The following is a 22595-nucleotide window of genomic DNA, read 5'->3' on the forward strand; positions in this document are numbered from 1 at the left end:
CAGCCCAGGGTTTTGTCTTTGCTCCACAAGGAAGTGGCAAACGTTGCAAGGAAACAAAGGTATGGGTGTCACTGTGTGAAGGTATAAGCTGCTGAGGATATGGGCAGCCAGCTTGTGGTGTGTGGGATGGGAGGAAATAGGCATTCCCACATTCCCAACTGAGCCACAGAGGCCTTTGATTCCAGAAAGAGTTTGTACAAGGAAATAATTGTCACTTCCTTTTCTTTTATGAGTGCTGTGAGCAGCTGTGGGAGCCTTAATCAGCAAATATCTTCATCTTTTTTTTTTTTTCTTTTTTTTAAATCTTACTTTAAGGTAGAAATTTGGAGTAGGGAGAGAGGACATTCAGGAATGGGGAGGGCACTGAGACACCAGCTCCTGACAGGCAACTGGGCTGCACCAGGCAGCTTGGAGAAAAGCAGAAAAACAGTGAGGAGGCTGCTTGCTGGGCAGGAAAGTTGGTCAAGGACATAGCTGTGTCATGAGCGAAGGGAGAGGAGTGAGGCAGGTGTGCATGGAGGCTGCAAGGCTGGAGATTTCTGGCTATCAGGAAGAAACGGGTCCATCCACACCATCAAAGCTTCCCTCTGTGCACACACTGCTCTCTTGTGCCAAGGTCCTTCACAGAGCAGTTTGTACTTGCTGCAAAGCTACGCTCCAGCACTTCTGTCTGAAGGCAGAGCTTGCAGTGATGGAAGGCTGAACCTTGCCATCTCCTTTAGCCATAGAAACAGACTGATCCTGCCTGGCCTAAATGGCAGACTGCGGGGTTTTCCATAATGGTTCCCTGCAGTGCTTTCTGGAACAGCCTGGGGGTCCTCCTCTGGCTGGATGAGGACCCTCATGGGGTTACTGCTAGTGTTAGATCTTTCACATTGGAGGGAGTGCCTTCTCAAAGGACCTTTCTCTCTGTTCGGCCCCTGTACCTCAGTTTGGGAAGACTGTGGCTCAAATTATTGTATGAAACAGAGCTGGGTGCAACTTAGAATGTGGTAGCTAGGCAGAGGCAATCGTGATGTGTTTAAAGTGCATCTGGCCCAGAAGGTACATCTGGGAATGAAGCAGGAGAGGGCTGCCAGGTTACTGCTGTGTGATGTCCTGTAGACCTCGGGCAGGCAGCCCAGGAGTAGCTGCAAGTCCAGGTAGCTGTCACCTTGGTTTTCATGTAATTAATGCAGATACTCAAAGCTATGTGATGCACACCCAGTGATGATGGTTTATCAAATGAAGTTGACACTAATGCCCCCTTTTATGCCACTTTGGTAGGTTCAATTACCTACACAGAGCTGAAGATTGCCTCTGACCTAGGCTGATTTGGTTCCTCCACAGTCCCAGAAGATGGGAGGATCTTGAGGAGAACTTCAGGTACTCCTTGGTTCCCTTCTCTTTTCTCCTTTGGCCCAAATGCAGGTACAGAAGCCCCAGGAAGCAACCCAGATTTGTGCACAGATGTGACATCCTGATAGCTGACTTCTTTTCTGCACAGCACTCCAGGTCAGGGAAAACAAATGGATAGATGTCCACCTAACATTTGTGCCTGGGTCCCCAGTGGCAAACACAAATTATTTCACAATGCTGCATTTCCAGAGTCTCTAAACCAGTACCTCTTAGGATGGCTTGTGGTGCAGAGATCAGTCCACAGTGCATGGAGGATTTTTTTCTTTTTACCTTTTTCATCATTGCCATCAGAGCAACTTCTCTGGCCTCCTTTTATGCTGCTTAATGGTGTGTTTGGCTTGGCCAGCCCTCTTTTCTACTGTGCCCTCTGCTTGCTCACACACAAGCAAGTGTGTGGGCAAGTAGGTAGGTTGGTGTAAGGCCCAAGAGACCCCCCTAACATCTGCAGGGGAGCATCTGTCCTGTTAGTCCCTTTCTAAGAGTATAAGCAAAGCCACTGGGTTAACACGGCAGAAAGCAAATGTTGGTTCTTATATTTCACAAGGGGATCAAGTCATAAATATTTACAGTCACTTGCTGTGTGCTTAGCAGAGGAGCTGTGCTAAAATAATGATGTATTTGGAACCCAGGTCTGTTGCTTATTGGCTGCTGTTGTTTCACTTACCTGCTCACAGTAAATTCTGTGATAAACCTGGGCATAAAAATCCTGTCCTTCTTATAGGTCTTTCACTACAGAAGAGGTTCTTCTATCGCTTTCTGCAGTGGGGTCTCACTTTCTAACTCCATTTGAAACAAAACTTCCTGGGTAGCTCACTTCATCACGTAAGCCCTTCACGGGTTTGTTCTCACACAGAAGCCTCTTGTGAACGTGGGTGGGCTGCATTCAAACACTTCTGCCAATAGCCAGGAGGATCGCCTGCCAGCGATACCAGGAATTACCTGGCATCTGCAGCCAAAAATTCCTTGGCATAAAGGAGCAGGCTGCAGGGAGCCATGTGGGCTCAGCCTTTGCTCCTGCTCTGGAGGCTGTCAGCCTCCTCCAGCTTCCCCAGGCACCACAGCTCCTGGTCCCCACTCCCCATGTACACCTGGCCTCAAAAAGCCTCCCAGTGTGCTGGAGCCAAGGCAAGAGAGTGTCACGTTCAGTGGGTTGGAGAGAAGACAAACAGGGGATGGGTGGGGTTAATAAGGCCAGGCGACTACATCCACAGCTAGTAATTATTTTCAAATCATGGAGAAGGTCCCTGTGTTTGCTCCTTCCCACCCGCCAGGTCTCTGCGTGTCCTCAGCTGGGTTAGGATCTTTAAAAATAGTTCTGGAAGAAGCTGAAGAGCAAAGTGCTCACGTGCTCTGGTGTCCTTGCTGTACTTGTCTGTGGTGCAGCTCTGCAGTCGGGGCTTGGCCACCAGCTTATGTTTGGCACCAACCCCAGAGAGCTACTGCAGCGAGCGTTTGCTTTACCCTGCATCCCCCCAAAAGGGACAGAAACATTGCTGTGCGAGTCAGGACAGACCTCATTTTGCCTTAGTGCCACCATGGTTTCCTTTTATATCCCTAGCATTGGGTTGGGAATACAATAAATAAAGGTTTGGCCACCCATTCACATATGCCTGCAGATGTCCCCGTGCACCCTGACTGCCACGTCTGGGTGACAGCAATGACTGCCTCTTGGCTTAGGCACCGGTGTTATTCGGGCTTGGTTCCGAGTTCAGCCCAGTGACCTATGCACCCTTTACAAACCACCTGATGTCCCCCAGCTGCTGAGGGAGGTTTCCACAGCTGAGAGATCAGCTTTCCCCTTGTCCTGCTGGGGTGAAGCTGGATTTCCCTGCTGGTGCTCCCCCAGCTCAGCCACGCTACTGAGCTCTGCCTTCCTGCAGGCTGAGGCTGGGCAGCTGTGTGGATGGGAAGGTGCCTCCAGGAGCATGCATCACTGTCCGGGATGGTGGTGGAAAGACCTGAATGAGGGCAATCATGCATCACATTCTCACTGTTGTGGCAGCTATGGCTTAAAATGATAAGCTGGGCCAGTAAACACAGAGGAACAGCTGGGTTGTAGTCTCTGGTCTACCCCACACTTGCTGTGTGCTCCTGGGCACGTTACATACCCTTGCTCAGCCTGAGCTTCCCTTGCTGCATAGTGCAGTGCTTACCATGGGGTTTCATTCAGTAATGTTTGCTGACTGCTGAGAGATCCTTGACTGGAGATTTTTTTGTTGCTGAAGAGCTGCTTTGTCTCAGTAAGGGATCTTCCTGCACTGGAACTTCGAAAAAAAGTGTCTACCAGGATGGGGTTTTTCTCCTCTGGAGGGTGTTAAAACACATAAAGGAACAAGACTCCAGTGGCTCAACTTGTTCATACACTGAGGCTTTAATAAAGTCTAAAAGGAGTGCATTGAAGGAAAATGGTGTTTCTCATACATGAATGAAGTCTGACAATAGTAAGAAGAATATTTTAAAAGGACTGCACAATCCGTTCTCCAGCAATAATATAAACATTGAGCACTATCAGTGCTGGATGCAGACACTGACTGAAAAACATGTTTTTAATTTCAGAAAGTGCAGTTACTTAGAAGAGACTTAACTGAAAAGTAAAATTACTAAAAAGAAAATTTATTCTGTCCTGAGTCAAACCAGGACAGCTGTTAACTTCACCATAAACTTAGTGTTGCAGTTATGAATGAACTGTATGTGTTCATACCTCCCTGAAATAAATCATAGACAGAGTTTCCCTCACACTTCCTCTCAGTACAGGTACAACTACAGCTTTCCCTCTGCTGAGAATACTTTTACCATGAAGGTCTGGCTCAGTGTCTGTGTTATGGCCTTGCTTGGGCAATGCCTCCAGCACAGGAGCTTTAGAAAGGGCTGTATACACAGGGCTGCTGGACTGAATTCACACATCAAACCACAGCTCGAATTTTTAGTCATTTTGTTGGTGCAGAAACCAAACCAGTCATGTGAGGACCTTGCTTCAGAGAGAGCTGACAAGGTAAATAGTACTTAGCCACCCCAGAAAGCAGGCTAAGAGAGCCTCATGCTCCTCTGTCCCCTTCACCCCTCTACCTTCTATCTATCCACTCTGCACCTCCTCCAGATGCAGCAGTGAGACTGCTCCAGTGCCTGGCCGTGCCTCCCTACTTCTGCACAAAGGCAAGAACTCAGCTGAAACCCATCTCCACTGACCCATTTAAAACCTGAGGCCCACAAGATGTTCTACTCATGCATCCCTGTGCTGATGCCCTAAGAGTGCCCATTCCCTCCCTGGGCAGGTGGACGTGGCCAGCTCAAACAGTCTGAACTTGCAGAGCAAGATTGCTCAGCATCTGCCAAAACAAAGTCTCAACTAAACAGAAATGAGCTACTTGGGGTGGAATAAGCTATTGCAAAGGGAAAAAAGTGCTTTCCTGCAGAACCACCTTCCCATACAGTGTGAGTGCACAGTGGAAGAGCCCACTTCCCCAACTCACTGCCAGGCTCACTACCCAGGGCAGCCCTTCCCTGTGAGATTTCAGCTGGCATGGTCAGGAAGCAAGTGTAACAGAGGAAAATGCAAGGATCTCAGGGAGAGAGATGTGTAAAACCCAACAGAAAAATAGGCATTCTCTCAACCTGATGTAGAGCCCCCCCCAACCCACATTTTTGTTTAACACACCATTTACAATAGCATCCTTTCAGCTAGTCTCAACTAAATACCTGTAGTGTAATGCATAGTCTTTACCTATAATCTCCTTAGTCTGGAGAAAGGGAGGCTGAGGGGAGACCTTATGGCTCTCTACAACTACCTGAAAGGAGGTCATAGAGAGATGGTTGTTGGTCTCTTCTCCTAAGTAACAAGGCATGGAACTAGAGGAAATGGCCTCAAGTTGTTCCAGAGCAAGGTTTAGGTTGCATATCAGGAAAAATTACTGAAAGGAGCCCTGGTCAGGCAGGCTGTCACTGACTGTCCAGGGAAGTGACACCATCCCTGGTGGCATTTACAAGATGTGTAGATGTGGTACTTAGGAACATGGTTTAGTGTTGAACTTGGCTGTGCTGGGTTAGCAGTTTGAAATGATGATCTTAAAGGTTTTTGTTTCTAACCAAGACGTTTCTGTGCTTCTATTCTATGATTCCATGGCCAGACAGTTGAGCTGTGAAGTCCTTCCTGGTTTTAATTCCCTCCCGCTACGGAAAAGAAGCTGTGTTATTCTCCAGAATTTCTGGAAGGGGGCACTCTGGTTCCAGGATTGCCAGCCCAGCAGGCTGCTGGGGCTGTCCTCTGCTGCTGTTTGCTCCTCAGGCCGAAAGGGAAGCTGTTAGGAAAAAAATAAACAGCTTATATCCAGCTTTGAGACAGAGACATTAGAAGAAAAGGATAAACTGCAGCTCTAGGGACAAAGATAATGTAGCAGTGAATGTATTGAAATGCCAGGGCAAATGGGAATGACATAACCAAATAATCAGAAGGGGGAAAGAGAATAAAGTAACAGAGATGATAAAAAATTAAAATGGCAAGCGCAGCACGACAAGGAGCAATTACCCCAGGCTGGAAGCAAAGGAAATGTACAGCACAGAGACATAGAGAAAGTAGCGGTAGAGCAGAGCTCGAAATGAAAACAATAAAACAAAAATATAATTAAGAACAATTCAAGCCACCCAGATGCACACAAAGTTCAGCCAGGATGCCAAATTCGTTTAATAACTGCTTCCAGCTGCTCAGCCATGCAGGGCCACTGCTGACTGCAGCCTCTCTTAGAGCCAGGGAGAGCATCAGCCCTGCAAACACCACCATGCTTACAGCTCAGGCCCTGGGAGAGGGCAAGGGAGGGAATTAAAAGTGCCCTAAATCAGTGCTGAGTGTAATCAGGGCTACAGCACAGTCTACTGAACCCCTCCTGGGGATGGGCACGTGGTGGTGGGAATGCTGCAGCTTTGGAGTCAGTGTATGGAAGGGATTCCTCTGCGTGGTCTCAGCATTTGCCCTCTGTTCCTGCCCCTCATCTCCCTTCACAGCCACAGTTTATTTCAGAGAAAGATGAGGGCATGAGACTTAAAAGCAAGCAGCCCTTTACAGAATGTGATTCAACAGCAGCCTTTATGCTTCCTCTCAGTCTGGCAACTGATAATAATACCAAATACCTTGTATTTTGTCATTCATTTTTTCTAATCTGTGTATTAGGATCCACCTTTTTCTGATTTTTTTTTTCCTTCCCAAACCAGGATGCCTCACACACACCTGCATGTGCACACACATGTGGATGCTCACACACATGCACTGCTCTAACATGGTTCCAGAACCTGGAACTTGATGGAGACCATCAACAGCAGGCATGCAGGTGTGAACTTGTAGCATTAGCAAATCCTAAATTTCCCAAGGGATGATGTTTTTCCTGTCAGACAAACCAGTCCTAACAGAACCATCTAACCTTTCTATCACTGCTGGGAGACAGGGCATTAAGTCTGTCAGCAAGGGAGAGATAATAAAGCACAGACAGAGAGGAGGCACTTGGGGGAACTGGATAACATTTTCTTTTCCCCTCCATCCCCATTTTTAATTAGCAGCAAGTCTACTCTGTGGTGCTGTGTTTGTTAATCACAGCTCATTTGGTTGTGTAGAAAGATATAAACAGAGCTTTGTGTGCAACTGATTGGAGCTGCAGAGCCAGTCTCCTGGATTGTTTTCACTGCTCCAATGAAGAGCAGCTCTTAACTGGCTTATGCCAGGTCACAGCTTCAGAGGGTGTTGCTGGACTCTTCTGTGGTTGGGACTTAGTTGAGAGAAATGAGAAATTCAGCTGTCCTGTACCTGTCCTCAAGTCCTTGCTATGCAGTCCCACACAGAGTCATCTTTGCCAAATGATGTCACTGCATTTGGATTGTGCCTTCTACAGTGTATCTTGGCCCTGCTTTACCCACCTGCTGGTGAAAGAGCACAGACTTCTGCTCTGATCTTCCAGTATCTCTGGTCATCTACCCACTCCTTCCCCAAGCAGCTCCCTACCTCCCCTCCTCACCCAGCTGCCAAAAACCATCTAGAAGCCAGCTGGCAGGTGTGCAACCAGCTTCACCCCCCTCCCATTGCATCCTGCCTGTCTGCCCACCTTCTTCTGTTCATGTTGCCTGACTCGGGTCTGTTGGAGCTTTCTCCCTCCTATTCCCACTTGCCTGCCTGATCAGCTCCATTTCCCCCTCCTAAATGAAGGCATTCCTCTCCAGCCTCTCCCATGCCACCAGGCCCTCCATGCTGGCAACAAAGGCAGCTCTTTGTGTTTACACTGAGTCCAACTTGTGCCTGGGAATCCCAGTAAACAACTGATAGTGTTTTGTTAAAGATAAAGTCATGAAGGAGGGGAAAAGAATCAAGGGTTGGCTTATGACAAGGTCAATAAAAATGGTATACTAAGGACTGAACAGAATATATGCCTGACAGCTCTGCAATACCACAGACTCACCTATTTCAGGTACAGCTGTTAAGCTATTTAAGATGTTAACCATTTGAAGCATCTTGGTTTCTCTGTTGACTCAACAACAGACTTACTCTACTAGAGATTTATGAGCTCATCCTTTCAGGTGGGAAGGCAAGAACCCAGTTTTTCTCCATGTAACTCATGCCAAGACAGCAGATCCAAGTGATGGCAAACTTGAAAGAAAGTTTGTGAGTGGTTCTTCAGGACCAGTCTTGCATTTAAGATCTTCAAGATACACTGATCTTTTACTTTATTCCTTATGTACACAGAAACCTGGTTCAGCTGATGAATAGTAGTAGTGGATAGGAAAGTCTGTCCTTCAGACAACCTGTGACTCCAATATTGCCCCCTGGTCAGCTCAAAAATGGTTTCCATGGGAAAATGCCACACATCTGTCACAGGGCTGTGCTAGTGCTGCTGAATAACCACAGCTTTTAATTCATCTGAAAGAAAGTAAGGCAAGTAAAGCTTTCAAATTGGACTTCTCTGAGGTCCTCCCATATTTTCTGCTAACCTTCACCTACTTCTGGCTCTCTGTGGCCTGTGCTCCATCTCCTTTGGCTTCTGGCCACCACGAGGGTTGCGAAGGGTCTGGAAGGAATGACATAAATCAACACTTGGTGACCTGAGGTCATGTGGATTGTTCAGTTTGGAGAAAAGGAGGCTGAGGGGTGACCTTGTTGCAGTCTATGGCTTCCTCATGTGTGGAAGAGATGGGACTGGCACTGATTTCTTCACTCCTGTAACCAAAGACAGGACTAGGGGAAATTGTAGGAAACTGAACCAGGGGAATTGTAGGTTAGATATCAAGGGAAGGTTTTTCACCCACAGGGCAGTTGAGCAGTGGAACAAACTCCCCAAGGGAGTGGTTGCAGCACCAAACCTGCCTGAGTTCAAGAAGGATTTGGATGACTTTCTCAGGCACATGGTGTGACCCTTGGGGTGCCCTACACAGGGACAGCAGTTGGACTTGGTGATCCTAATGGGTCCCTTCCAACTTGGCATATTCTATTGATTCTATGATTCTAAGATTTTTGGTGTGTGTATCACAAGATCAAAAAGATTGATCCTTAACTCCCCAACCAGTAGACATTCAGATGGAAATTTCTGGCTCCATATAAAGATGATTCAATATCTCCAGGAAGATTTGCAAAGATCTGAAGAATTAATACTTTCCTATTTTGGTCTAACTTGCCATAATCACCTCACACCCATGCAAGAGGTGTTTTATTAGGGAGCTATAAGAATTATCTTAATCTTATTCTTATTCTTAGGAAAACCATTATGCGTCCCTGCTAAGCTGGTTGCATTGCTTTTCTGCTAGTAGTGAGTGAGCCAGATACAATCTCAGATACATTTCTCAGCTGAAGATGGAGGAGGAACTGAATGAACTTTGGTGGTACACTTCCTATTTCTCTTTCACTGAGCCCACAAGAAAATGTTTGGCTGCTATGGGAGAGATGGGAAGTAACCACTAAAATGAGTGACAGGTTATGAATTGAAACACAAGGCATCTTCACAGAGAGCTTTGCTGGTTGCTTCCTTCTCTGCTGAGGTGGTGTCACGGTTTAACACTGGCCCAGCAATTAAGCTGAACATCAGATGCTCTCCATTGATCCCCCTTCCTGATAAAGGAAGGAGAGAGAATAACAGAGAGAGAAGGACTTATGGGTTGGAAACTAAACTACACAACTTTAATGAAACAGTAATGATAAATAGGAAAAATTACTAAATATATACAAACATAAAAATAAATTAATATCACATTCCTCCCGCCTTTCCTCCAATAACTCTCACATCACCACTGAGGCTGCAGGGCAGCCCTGGTAAAGTCCAGGCTGGACTCCTGGAGTTGGAAGCAGTCGGGAGCTGGAGAGAGGAACACACAGGCATGGATCAGTACCACAGGCAGAGGAATGGATGGAATCCTCCCACGATGCCAAAGAAAAAGGGAACAGGTGAAGAAGGGGAAGCAGGAAGGGCAGGAAGGGGTTTGAACCTTTTTATCCCTCAAATTTATACTGAGTATGATATGTATGGGATGGAATACTCTGTTTGGTCAATTCTGGCATCTATCTTGTCCGTTCCTCCCCAAAGGAGGGCTGCAGGCGGGACCTCTTTACTCCTTCTGGAGGGCAAAATTTTCCTCAGAGCTGAGCAGTGTCCTTGGCTCTGCACACCAGTCTCTAGCAGTAACTATAAACATCGAGTGTTATCAGTCCCAGAAGCACACACTGACTGAGAAACTTGTTGTTAATTTCAGCAAGTGCAGCTACTTACAAGAGACTTAGCTGAAAGCAAAAGTACAGGACAGAAAATCACCTTTATCCTGGCCCAAACCAGGACAGATGGCAGCTGCGTGCTGCACTGGTGTCTGCTTCTGACTGAAGAAGGCTCAGGGTCTCTTGAAACCTAGCTGCTGGTGTGTGGCCAGGGGGATAGCATCCCAAAGTGAGCAGCATGAGTTTTTATCTGAGGCTAGAAGGAGGGTTATTTAAAGTAATGCTCATTGGATGGTTGCAGATGAGTATGAGAAATCACCAAAGGTTTTGAACGTGTGGGTTCTCCAGCTGTGCTGATTCATGGCAATGTACTCTGAATCTATGCCTGAGAGAGACTTTACAACAACAGGAAGTTGTTTGGCTCTTTTTTTTTTTTTTTTTCCTCCATCATGCTGAAGCTGTTGTGGACCGCAGACATTTCAATACCCTCAATGACAGATGGCCAAGTCAAAGAGACGATGCTCAGCTATTTAGTAATATATGAATGTAGTAATATAATTGTGCAGGGCTAAATATTTCTGCCATGTACTTTTCATCAGTGTAATGAAAAGCAAGATCAAGTCAATCAAGCCTAATAGTGATTATGCATCTAATTTTTGTTCAGCCAAAACAACATCAAGGACAAGTTTTTCAAGAGCTCATGACTATGGCAAAGAAGTGCTAAGCCTTTTTTTCTTCTTTTTTTTTTAATTTTTATTTTGGTTTTTTTTCTTTTTGGCTGCTTCTCTGGCTAATTAGCATAATTAGTGCTTTCATTGTGATAAGAAACACTTCAGAAATATGCCCAATACAAATATAAAAATTAACAGCAAAGTGAGATCAAATCAGAAGATGCTGGCTGAGGGAGGCACAGCTGAGCTTTCCCACACCATCCCTTTATTTTATTCCTGTCTGTTGCTGGCCTTTCTCTACAGAAATCATATATCCCTCAGAGAATAGTGGCCTTACTTGAGGCTGCTTATCTGAATAAAGGCTGCTGAATCACTGCCCTGGCCTCCTTACCTATCTGCAGAATATCTAGACCACTTTGAGGTCTGGAGTAAATTATGAAAAAAATGCACCTGACAGTTCAATTCTAAAGCTCTTCAAAGATAAATTGTTTCTCAGAACTCTCTGGAACCACAGAACTGTGCAGGAAAAGTTTTCAGATACAGTTCAAAAGTATCCAAATCCCTCTTCAGACTCCAAGGTCTACCACTTGGATGCCACACACCCCTCAAACCCCCTACACAGCTGCATGGACCCATAGATCACATACCTCTGAGCATACCCTACAGCTATTAGTTTGAACCTTGGAGGTGTAGTTCAACCATGAATCCCTCTTCTTCTAAATCTTCCTGGCATTCCTTGTAACACCAGGGTGTGTCATGCCAAGTACTGTAAACAGCTCACATCATACTTATCAAGAAAGAACGTAAATAACAAATTCAAAACGACGCCTAAATTCTTAGAATATCTCATGAACTTCCTTTTCCTCTTCTAATTTTCTTCCCCCTGCAGAAACTTATACCTCCATCTTGTCAGTCCAACAGCCTTAGAACTAAATTATGTACATTTTATTTGACTTTACTAACTGCTGAAAAAGAATATATTCCATGCTTGCTATTAAGAATATAACATGGGCTGCAAAAAGTCTTGAGCATGTTGATAATAATTAGCTGTGACTTTATTTAATCTAACTGCAGCACTTCTGCAGTCTGGGCATTCATCCACTCTCCCCTTCTTTCTCTCACTCCCACGCAGAAGCTTTGCTTTTGAATAAGCAATCCTTTGCCTTGAGGCCTCTTGACAGGCACTCTGAAGGTTTCAATTCCTCCAGAAAACACCAGGAATCAAAAGCTATTGATGTGAGGGAAGCGTAGAATCAACAGAGTTAGACAAAAACAGAGAGGGAAAGTGAGAACTTGTGACATCAGGACTCTAGAATCCTGAATTTTAAAAAAGGAAATCTAGAATTTTTAAAAAGGCAATAATGTATCATTTTGGTGTGTCTCATTTCCCTTCTTCAGTTATTCATAACGCCTGTGCTGTCCTTCCCCATCTTCCTGGTACTTGGAGGGCAGAATTAATTTTGCTGTCCTACGCAGGACACCAGTAAGAAAAGACAACTGCTCCATGCTGCCACACATTCAAGCCCCATTAACACTCAACCTGTAGCATTTTTGCCTTCCTCCAACTCCATGTGTTAGAACTCACACCAAGCACAAAGACTTCTTTCTTGAGAAGGCTCATCTTTTCCTGAGCTAAAACAAGTGGCAGCAATTTACCCAAGCTCCTGAATGGCAGAATGATGAAATCATTCTGGTACTGAACTATGGACCCTACACTGCCAGCACTGTTAGTCATCAATTACTGTAATGACAAGTACATCCTGAACCTAAAACTCATACTGTAAGCATTTCTTCCTCAGCATTAGTATATGCTCATTAATGGAGCAGCCCAAGGAATCACAGGGAAAATCATGGTGGAATTTATGTTACCCAACCTGTGAAAGGAAAGTACCACGTGTAGCAGAGGCAGGAGCAAACTTTCTGTTCCACATGGCTTTTTCCTGGCAGTAAGACATGCCAGCAAGATTGGAGCACATTGAGATGGGAGAGCTGGAGAGGTTTAAGTAAAGGTTCCATCTGCTACAGACATGACAAAGTGGGTGGAGAACAAGGACCAAACCACTCTCTGCCTGGAAACCAGAGCTTTTTTTATTTCATTGCTCCTGCTCCCTTGTCAGAACAGCACACCTCACTCCAGAATACCTGTACTTGCCAGAAGAAAAGGTCTTGCCCTCCGTGAAATTCTATTCACTCTGTTTAATTAATTTTATTAACACCCAATAGACTCAGTCCTCAGCTCTTCAGAGGAAAATGTTTCATCAATACAACTGTTCCACAATAAGAGCCATGCAAAACCTACTAATGCTTTGTATGTGCTGCTATTAATTACCTTGTCAGAAAGCCTAGGGAAGCCTGACAAAATGAGCTGTATTTAATCCGCTACCCATCAGAATTCATTCATTCAAACAAAGCTGACTCAGATTATAGGGAGGTTTTGCTAACAATGCTGTATCCAAAGGGTGACATTCAATGTCACAGATATGGAATAGACCAGGCTGACCTACGCTGCTCTTGAAAGTGTAAATATGACCCTCATTATTGTGCTATTTCTATCATTGCTGTCATCAGTGCTACAGGAAGGCAGGAATATGTTATTTCCATTCTGCCAGCACTTCAGCTTAAGATCCAGGCACAGGATCACAGAGAATACCCCTGGCTAAGGTGGGAATGTACTGGAGACCTCTTGAATTCCCATCTCTTTCATCATCAACCCCTTTCCTATCTGAGTCTCAATTAATGCCATACCCGCATGGACACAGGTGTGCACTGCAAAACCCAAGCCAGGATTTCCAAGAGGACAAGGGACAAGTGGTGGTGCAGACTTCACCTCCTGGTGTGTCTTAAGAACTGCAGGCAGAGAAGCTTGAGATCGGGGAGCTGAATTCCCAGGAGCTGGTTGTGGCCCAGCAGATGAACGAGAAATTTAGGAAGAAACCTCTGCTCAAGGAATCTCTCACTAAACTCCATCCCTAGATTCCTGTTTATAGACAATATATTTGAGACAGGACAGCCTCATCCCCCCTCTTTCAATACTCATTTTGTGACAAGCAGGTAAGTAAGGCAACAAACAGGATTGGATCTCCAGACATGGAAGGCTATAAGGAGAATTCACGATACAGGGTGCAGTACTGAACGCATACCATACACAAGATGCTGTGTGGCCAACTTCAGCTGAAGTTCAGAATATTTATGGTTCAGAATATTTAGGCCTTTGAAATTTTTATAGCTCCCTAATCCTTTTTTTCTACTGGCTGAGGCAAAATTTCTCTATTTATACTAGCAAAACTTGTGAAATCCAAAGACTGATGAGATGAAGCAGAAGGGTAAACATGAATGGGTAATTTCTGAATCCTATCATATAGTCTGGCATGCTTCTTGTCCTGGGGTTTGCTGTAGTTTGGATTAGCTGGAGGCACAAATGAAGATCCAAAGGAAACAATATAAAAACTATCTGAGCTTCTCAGTGCATTTCTGTGTCTTGAGTTCTCAAAGGGACAACTGCAGGCTGCATCCTACAGCCTCTTTCTGGAGGCTGTCACAGATACCCCTGTGACATTAGATTTTGGCTCAGTAACAAGAAACTTTCCAAGATGACTCATTAAAGCACAGGCAACATTTTTGAAGCAGGGCAATCAACCTGTTACGAACTATGTAATCAACATTTGTATTGTAAATACTGATGTTAGGCTTATAGGGAGGTGTTGATACCATCAGGCCTGGAACAGACACCAACATGGTGATGCTGGGATGATCGATCTGGGTGTTCTCTATCTATCCTGGGTGTTCTCTTGCTGGCACATGGACCTCCTGACTCTAGAAACAAGTTAGACATGCATGGTATGATCAGAATAACAGGTTTGGCTCTTTGTCCTGCTCCAGGCTGTGATGATAAAGGGCAGGTACCCATAGGCAGCTGTGATTATGTCATTTACATCTATTAGCTCTTTTCCCTTGTTTCGATCCTCCTTTCTCCACCCTAGTCTCCTCCCAAATAAACAAACTACCCCTAATTACTTTTTCCCCCCAAATCCAAATTTGGCTACATCCCCATTCTGTACTTCTTCTAATGATACATAGATTTTCTTGAACTTATATGACATAACTGCTACTCTTGCATGGGCATAGGAGGCCTTGGCAGATTCCATCTCCCAGAAGGTCCCCAAGTCTCCCTTACAGTTAACTGTGAAGTCTTATTCCTCACACAATTCACTTTTAACCATCTGTGACATCCATCCATTCTTCATGTTGCTATATTTAACGTTTGTTGTCTTCTCACACTGGTAGCTGTCATGTCTGGCAATTGTTCATGTCATGCCTGGTGGTTTCTTATGTCCTGTTTGGTAGCTTGAAGGCAGGTCAAGACATAGACATCTGCCTGCAGCCTTAAAAAAATACTACTTGTTTTTCAGGAGGCCCATGATGTCCCTGCCATCTGTGTGCTGCAAGAACCATGAAATGGTATGATGAAGTCTGGGCAGAATCAGATTAAAATCATCCTGGACCTTACAGAAAATCTGACAGGAACCCAGAAACTTGCATCCAGGCTGTATTCCTCAGCAGGGAGACTTTAGATGATAAATGCTTTCCTGCATCCCTGTATAGGTATGTCTGTGACAAAAGCTGCTGTTCATTCAACATGTAGGTGCACAACGTTCACAGCATAGTAACCAGACAATTAATTTGAGAAGAACTTTCTTGAACAACAGGTACAAATGCTTTGCCTCACAGTTGCCATGGTCTGATCAAGCACCAGCTTCCTAGTCACAAATCACAGCTCTGTGTCAAGGGCCAAGTCAGGCTTCACTGCCATCCACACTGCCACTTCCTGCCACTTTTTGCAAAAGCAACAGGCAGTGCTGGTGAGGCCACACCTTGAGTCCTGTGTCCAGTTCTGGGCCCCCCAGTTTAGGAAGGATATCAAGGTCCTGGAGCAGGTCCAAAGGAGGGCAACCAGGCTGGTGAAGGGACTCAAGCACAGATCCTATGAGGAGAGGCTGAGGGAGCTGGGGGTGTTCAGCCTGGAGAAGAGGAGGCTCAGGGGAGACCTCATCACTCTCTACAACTCCCTGAAAGGAGGGTGTAGGCAGGGGAGGGGTTGATCTCTTTTCCCAGGCAACTCTCAGCAAGACAAGAGGGCACAGTCTCAAGTTGTGCCAGGGGAGGTTTAGGTTGGACATTAGAAAGAATTTCTTTACTGAGAGGGTGATCAGGCATTGGAATGGGCTGCCCAGGGAAGTAGTGGATTCTCCGTCCCTGGAGATATTTAAAAAGAGACTGGATGTGGCACTCAGTGCCATGGTCTGGTAACTGCAGCGGTAGTGGATCAAGGGTTGGACTTGATGATCTCTGAGGTCTCTTCCAACCCAGCCAATTCTATGATTCTATGATTTGTCTGACTGTTTTTCTACATGCAGTACTTTTAAAGTGATGGTGTTTTCCATTCTGTGGAGAGCACTGGTATACACAAAGAGTAGCCCCCTTCCTTACAAAACCTTGGCACCTGACCTCCTGTGCAAATTCAGGAGCTACTACCCCTGGCCAAGAAAGCAAATGTCCAGGATTCAGGGTATTCCATGCATACGTGTGAGCTGTAGAAATGAAGGCTAAATGGTCAGCACAGAGCACCTCCCCTACAGGTAAATCTCAGTGCAATATTCACATTAAGCAGAATGAGAGTGCTTCATCTGCAGCAGACATCACAAAAAGGGATTCCTCCCTTCTCAATGCTCACTGTTACAAACATCAAGAACTGAGAGAGGCTCACTGGTGGAAGTAAAAAATTCTCTAAGTTCCTTCTGAAGCCTAGAAAAAGAAAAATCTTTTTCTCTTCCTTAGTAAAATCAGGGACATCACAGAAGTACCCCTGAAAGTAGCTCTGGACTTGGCTTGCTGCACTAGCTGAGTAGAAGTGCAGCACTGAAGTTGCTGCCTTGTGAAAGGAACTCTGAAAAATGGCATTTTAGTCTTCTTGTCCTCTCTCAGACATCTATCTTGTCTTCACATCTCCTGGTTAAAATTCTTATTACCACATCCCTCTCCACCAAAAAATTAGAATAGGGTAGGTTGTTACCTTTGTTCTGAAGCTGAAAACACTGTCATCATGCCCAGTGCAGGAAAAAAACACATGCGTGGGAATAATGAAATGGGTAGGTGCATTCAACAGTCTGAAGCCAAGTCTAGAGGCAAATTGGATCAGCACAGCTAGAAGTGGGATAAGGTATAATTAACATTGGATGATTACTTAATTTCACTATTGATTTCTTTTTGTAATAGAACTTTTAAAAAAAATTAAATGAAGAAGAATGCCAGGAGTGGTGTCTGTATGTCATTTTCTCTCAGAGTTCAGACCATCAGCCAAGCCCTGGTGCTGGAGCTGGGATGCACCTTGAAGGGCTCCAGGCTAATTGGGTTGCATGCCCATGGGCTGCTCAATGCACGTGGTGATTTCACCATGGATATTCCCAGCCTGATGTGTTCCCTCCCCCTCGGTGCAGAGCATCCTGAGACTTGAAGCTGTCCTTGGCTCTGAAAATGAACAGTCATCCCCAGAAGAGCTTTAATACAGAGGGCAAGCAGAAAAATCTGAGGGATGTTAAGTACAACAGCTACCTGGCAACCTGCCACACAGCAGTCATAAGCTGCCCAGTGTCCCTCTGCTCTCCATTTGGCCAAGCAGCATGAGCCTGGCACTTCCTTCCACAGGAGGGTATGTCCTAGCTTTTCTTAGACTCACAGAAGAGCTGTGAATGAGCCAGTAACTCAGTTAATGCTTTCAATGATGAGAACTCAGGGAGTTAACAGTGTGCACAGTCAAGGGCATCTGATACAAGCACAATGCCATTGGCCAACCCAGGCTTCAAAATGACCCAAGCCTCACAGCATTTGCTTGTGTACCAGTTAAAAAAACTGGTCCTCAGATTTGGTTCCTCAAGGAGCTCAGCGTTGCCTTTGCCCTGCATGATCTCATAGCCAAAGAGTGTTTGGTGAGAGGGATTTGGGTCTCAGGGATGAAAGGGTCATTCAGAGTGAAGTGAAGGGCTTCACTCCTTCCCATGAAGTGATGCTGTCAGCCCCTCATGCCTCTGGACAGGACCATGAAGAGATGGCTCACAAAGCACCTGGTGCCTGGGGAGCACGGGCCTCTTCCCACTTCCCTCAGGTGCCAGCACAGAGCAAGTGACTTGCACTTCCAGCACCAGCTTCTCCATTTGAAGGACACCTTGGGCATCGTGGAAAAAGGAAAATGACACTTGATAGTGGTAGCAGGAGCGTGCAGCAGACCATCAGCTGCTGCCTTGCTTCAAAGCAGCTCCTGTAGCTTGGCCCAGAGCAGCTCTTTTGCTCATGGTCAGCAGATGAGGGGTTGGGACAGGACTGTTTAACTCTGCTTGATATGCACAACTCAAGTGCTGGCTGAGTCCTTTCACTGCCCTTCTTGCTGTCCATCTCAAGTCCTTCCTGACGAACACAGGTCTTGCAGCCCTGCCCTGATACTTCCTGGAAGCCCCTGCAAAACTCCCCCCACTACTTTTTGGAAAACACAGACCTCACCACTACAAACAAAGCCTAAAAATGCCACAGACAATTCACTGGGGTCTGTGGGAAGAACATTATTACTTCACATTCAGTAAAGAAGCTCTTTCATTGATCCAAAAATGGTCCTGGAGGGCCTGAGCAGCCCACATCACTGCTAAGTCAGAGCAACCCCAGCAGAGGCTTTGGCAAGACCTCCTCACTCAGGTGCCTGAACTGACAGGCTTGAAGGGATTTAATTTCAGGCAGGGCATGGATTTCATGCCTTCCTCAGGCTCCTCAGATGGAGCTTCTGCCTTTGAAGGCAGGCCTTGTTCCCACGGGCAAGAGTGGGAAGAAACCCTTGAGGGGTTGGCACAGTGCTCCACAGGGACACCAAAGCTGGCGTGGGAAAGGCTCCCACCAATGCCTGGCAGAGGGAGGTCAGTATCCATCTGAAGTCTCCCTGCTCCTCACGTGGAAGGGGACCAGGATCAGGAGCTGGGCAGTCAGCCAGTAAATGCCTGTGGAAATCAGTGTGAAGCAAGAGCCTTAAAGAGGTTTCCATGTGGGACAGGCCAAGAAGCCATTTTTGATCCAGGTGCTGGGTTTTGCTTTTCTGCCTGAGGGGAATGGTAGAATTGGAGAAGAAGTCAAAACTGCAAAGGCATCTGAGAAGAAGAAGAACAGAGAGAACATCTGAATGAACCTTTGACAACAGTAGACTCTAAACACCTGGTTTGGCAGTGAAATATATCAAATACAGAACAGTTGAAGCAGAAACAGACTCTTTTGTATTCCTAATACCTGATTCTTCTGTAAATGAAGAATGTAGTTTTCATATTTAAATATCTCTTCCTCCAAGCCTTCATTTAAAGGTAGTTCATTCAATACACTTATTTTTCAGCTTGATTTCTCTAAGATGCTTCCTTTCAATACTTGCTTCCTGCAACATGGTAAGGTCAGATGCCTGTTAGAGCTGCTGGGGCTTCACTTTCTGGGGCAGTTCTGTACATCCACAGTGCTGTGATGATAAAGCCAATGTGGATCTTAAAAGACAATGTCTGTGAAGATGCCAGCCAGTAAGTCCTAGCTGTATCTCATAGAAGCATCTTTCAAGTAAGATTAAACAAATATTTACATGGATGATCCTAATATCTCTTAATCTGTGCTTCCTATCTGCTTAATCCTGGATATATCTTGGAAAAATACTGCAAAAAGTCTCTTGTTGAATCAAGTTTATTTGAGTGGTCCGTGTCACATGTACAAAGTACATCCTGAGTTCTTGTCTTTGAGTACTACCACCCAGTGGACATACTTCTTGGTAACATAATGTAAAAGGGCCTTCCTTCTTCCCTTGAAAAAAGGATCTTCCACCTCTGACAACTGCTTTGTCCAGATGGAAATCTGATGTATGTCTTTATAGATGACAACAGCAACATCAAATTTGGTCTTGCATTTGTATTTGGAACCTCTAAACAATTAAAATTATAGAAATTTTTTTGAAAGACCTGTACGACACAGTATGCAGCACCCTAAATAATCTTTATTTAAGACATCCTCCAGAAAGCAACTTGCAAATCGACTACTGATTGAAAATTCTCCTAAACTACCACTCTTTGGGAATTTTAGCTGCAGGCCACATCTGTTTTTGTAATAAGGTTTTTTAAACCTCTTACTTTCTAACAGCTGTTGATTACATAAATAGTAATTGCACCACTGAACAGTAGTTGTCTCTATTGATGAAAAGAGACTGCAGACACTAGAAAGCCCATCTTCAAGTTCTTCTGTATTGCTAAGCATTTCTATTCAAAAGGTTTATCCTTTACTGACAATAATGTACTCTTTTATGATAATAAGTGAAAATTACTTTACAATTACTTCAAAAGCAGTAATTATGTTTTAAAAACAATGCCTGATTTCTACTTAGATTTGTTTATGTTTGTCTGGAGCCATTTTCACTAAGGAAATGGTATTGTCAGACTGCTGGCAGAACTCTGAAATCAAATGAGGATGCTCATTTCTGTTACTATCAACCTCCATTTCACTTCCAAGTACTTCACAGTCTCCAGCAGCACATTGTGGAAGGCCTTCAAGGAAAAAAAGGTAGAATTTAATGAATAACAATATTTTTAGTACACCAAACATTTTCTAGTACATTGTGTCCCTTCTCTTTTCCAATCAGAATACTAAGTGTACTGATAAGATTTTTAAAATGTAAATATAAAGGTTAAGAAAGATACTTAACCAGAATGTAGGATCACGGAATGATTTAGTTTGGAAGGTATCTTTAAAGATCATTTAGTCCAATCAATCCCTTTCCCTGGGCAGGGACACCTTTCAAGCTGGAAAAGCCTTCTATGGATTGAGAATAGAAACCAGAGTCACACAATGTATCCATTTATATGTACTCAATCCTTGGAAGATTCTAGTTTTTGTGTCTTCAGCTCAAAACCACTGGCTTTGTCTGCCTAGCTTTTACATTGCTGTAAATCTGTTTATTTTATTTATGTAATTTTTTCTTGATTTGGGCTAAAAAAAAGGGCATTCACTTTCCTTTTAGCAAATAAGTTGCTGTGGGAACATGTTTCATTATCCAGTTAAAGTTATCTTTTTGAGATATGAAATTATGCCATAAAGAGTCATGATCTCTTAGGCTTCAAGAAGAAAAATGATGAACAAATTAGATACTTAGAGCCTGTGTTTTAGTTCAGAATGTCACAGAATGCCAAGCCAGCATTTTAGTATTCTCTCCATGTCCCCCTCCTCTTTTTTGTCCCCCTGCTCATTCTTCTTACTTCCTACAAATATCTACCAACTTCCTTCCAAACAAACCTCAAAAAGCCCCCAAGGCTCTACAGGTTTGGGGTAGAAAAGGACTTCACTAGACTCTGAGGAACACATGCTCAACACAGTCCTGTTTTTATGGTATTGTTCATCTGTCTTCATCCTATCACCCCACAAAACTTCAACTCTTTTTTACCCTAATAGTTAGGCATATCCCTTCATACAATAGGCACCAATATTTTTCTGTGTCTCCTTGCAAACAAATGTCTCAAAAATTATCTGGTTGATTAACAATCCAATCAGACTAAGCTTTCTGGTTCTTCCAGCCAAACAGCAGCTGGTCTAACCAAAATAATACATTTCCTTATAAACTTTACGTCACTTATGTGTAACACATTTTGCACTTGGGCAACTAGCAATTAGAGGTTTCTAGCAATGCTGATAAGGTCTTTTAGCCATTAGTCATCCATTTGCTTGACACAAATACACTGACTTGTATTAAATGAACTGTGCTTGATTTCTTTCCTCTTGGCTGTCCGGAGGCAGTCCTATTTACTCAGTCCTTTTTTCCCCCCAAAATACACTTATCAAGAAAAAAAAAATCACATATTTTTTTTCTTGCTTCTGATATTAGTGATTCTGAACAAACTGTGCCCATTTCTAGATTACTCATGTCTTAAAACATATGTATTTCTTTGTTACTCTATTAACTAATCTGCAAGATACCTCCTCTGTATTATTTGGTACTTTTATAACTAATCTTCCCAAAGAGTCATAAAATTGTTCTAACTCAAGTGACTCACTACTGTAAGAAGATTAATGTTTTTCTCTATGAAGATGATATTACATTGTGTCCAGGTTGGTTTATTGCAGGTAGGTGTATTCATCTGTCAAAAGAATTGTTAGAGTGACTGGAGTTGTTGGTGGGTTGACCTCATCTCAGGTTTGATCTCACTGTACTAACTCAGGTGGATGGAGTTCCATTAAATTGAAGGACTTGTGATTATGGGAGCATTTCAGACACTTCTCATCAGAGTTCAAATGAGACGATACCTGCTGCTGTCCATCACATGCTTCTAGAGGTCTAAGTGAAGTACTTTGAACTCAGAAAGTTGTTTTACCCATCTAAGTGAGAAGCTGGACCTGAACCAAGCAGTGTTAATTAGGTGCTTTAGTTGCTTCCGTGATCAAAGTCTTCAAATAAGTGAAATTGTAATATTCCTATTGGATGTTTTTCAGAGAAATTGGTAGAAAATTATTTAAAGATTGTTGCTGGTTTCAAGAGCAGGAGCAACTTGTATGGCTTTGTCAGGCCAAACGATCAGACCCATCGTGTATGGTTTTGCCAGCTCATTTTTGGTTATGTCATTGATCCTGTAGGGAATGGCTGGGGCAGAAGGGCCACCAGGCACGGGTGATTGATATCAAGCTTGTGTTGATGCAGGCAGCTGGTTATCCTCCAGAAACTCAGCTGAGATCCCCCACCCATGACATCAGATGCCTCCCGCCCTGCGTCAGGCAACGACAGTGACACCGTCAAACCATCAGGGTAGCTC

Source organism: Calypte anna, chromosome 2, assembly GCF_003957555.1.
Source record: "Calypte anna isolate BGI_N300 chromosome 2, bCalAnn1_v1.p, whole genome shotgun sequence".
Lineage (NCBI taxonomy): Eukaryota > Metazoa > Chordata > Aves > Apodiformes > Trochilidae > Calypte > Calypte anna.